The sequence below is a fragment of the Arachis ipaensis genome, chromosome B07 (genome assembly GCF_000816755.2).
Source record: "Arachis ipaensis cultivar K30076 chromosome B07, Araip1.1, whole genome shotgun sequence".
Taxonomy (NCBI): domain Eukaryota; kingdom Viridiplantae; phylum Streptophyta; class Magnoliopsida; order Fabales; family Fabaceae; genus Arachis; species Arachis ipaensis.
In genome coordinates, this window is record NC_029791.2 from 120,412,331 (window position 1) to 120,413,839 (window position 1,509).

General features: G+C 33.9%; 1 protein-coding gene across 9 annotated transcripts in view; it reads right to left on the reverse strand.

Moving 5' to 3' along the window:
* Window positions 1-1,218, reverse strand: part of LOC107606116 (F-box/kelch-repeat protein At1g22040) — a 5,885-nt gene extending 4,667 nt beyond the window's left edge. The window contains exons 1-3 of one of the 9 annotated variants that reach the window (XM_021106428.1): window positions 692-1,218; window positions 361-475; window positions 182-226 (exon numbers count right to left, since the gene is read on the reverse strand). The gene's annotated coding sequence lies outside the window, so the exon portion shown is untranslated. The other 8 variants (XM_021106430.1, XM_021106426.1, XM_021106423.1 and 5 more) reach the window with 8 other exon arrangements.

Below are 1,509 nucleotides of genomic sequence, written 5' to 3' on the forward strand. Positions count from 1 at the left end.
TTCTAGATGCACAGACACGTTTTCAGGAAGGCAAAACAAATTTGGTTAAAAATCAAACAGAGAAGTCCAACACATAACACGACACCTGAACTATTATTCAAAAGGAATACACCAAAGACAATCAAGAATGAATTTATCCTCAGAATAGTTCTTTCTAAACATACAGTTAAATCCTAACTACCACTCAACAAACAAAGATCTTCCCCTCAGTTGGCACCAGAAGCAGCTGACAGAAACAAGAAAAACAAGTACAGAACAATTCATGAGATCACAAGATGCATATCCTACACCAATCAGAGCTGAATTATATAAGCAAAAGAAACACCGAAATAAAATCTCAGAATCAGAATTTTCAGTTACATGAATGTACGCTGTTCCCTTCCTCTGATTCACCACTTCTCTAAAACAGAGACTCAGATGAACATCACCAATTCATGATCCACATACAGAAATCCAATATGATCGGCAATCAAATCTACTAGTATGTATAATTAGAACGACCAAGTCAACAACCAATAATTAATTAATAAAAAAGAAAAAGAAAAAGAAGACCGATGAAGCAAGCAAGAAACTAAGACAGATAAATAATACACTTACAGTGACACAAAATAATACTTAAATTAGTACTCGAGATTCAGAGATGAGATAATTTAAGAAAGAATAAAAAAAGGAGAAAAAGTGAAGAAGGTACCTGGCTGGTAATAGAAAAGATGAGAGAGAGAGAGAGAGAGAGAGAGAGAGAGAGAGTGTGTATGTGTATTAAATTTAAAGGTTTGATGAAAACGTAAAACGGTGGGAAATTAATTGGCACCGCATTTTAGTTAAATCACAGTGTTCAGAGTGGAGAGGAACAACGAAGTCGCGGTTTTTGCTTTCAACTTTCAAGTTGAAAATAAACGGGGAAGGTGAAGGTGAAGGTGAAGGTCTTCCTCTTCTACCTCGTCCACTGATCACACCTAAATTAATATACACGTGGCACCAATTCAGCTCCACCTTCCACGTATTTATACTTTTCTTCTTCATTTCTTCTTTTTCGCTGAAATTTCCCTCTACTAGAATACCAGAACCACACATATTAGTTATCCTGAACACTACGTCAATGTTTTCCGTCAAATTTAAATTTAAAGTAATGAAAATAAATTGTAGATCTAGATATCTTAATCCTTAATATTCCACTCACACCTTCATCCATGATCTACCTACCAGTGCTTTGTCTTCATCTGTCCACTCTATCCCTTACGCTACACTGTGTTAAATTTTTTTTTGGTGTCTACACTGTGTTAAATTTAGTTTAATAATTATATTTTACAACATCTTGCCTTTTATTTATTTATGTATTATTTTCTCAATTATTCATGACGATGTCCTTCTCACAAGCACCATATGACTTTTATACTTTTGTCAATTATGTTTAGTAGAAATATTATATTATTTACACACAAACTGAGTCACTAAATTAATTATCACATTCAAATATATATGCGTGGCTGGTTGGTGGTGGTCGATATA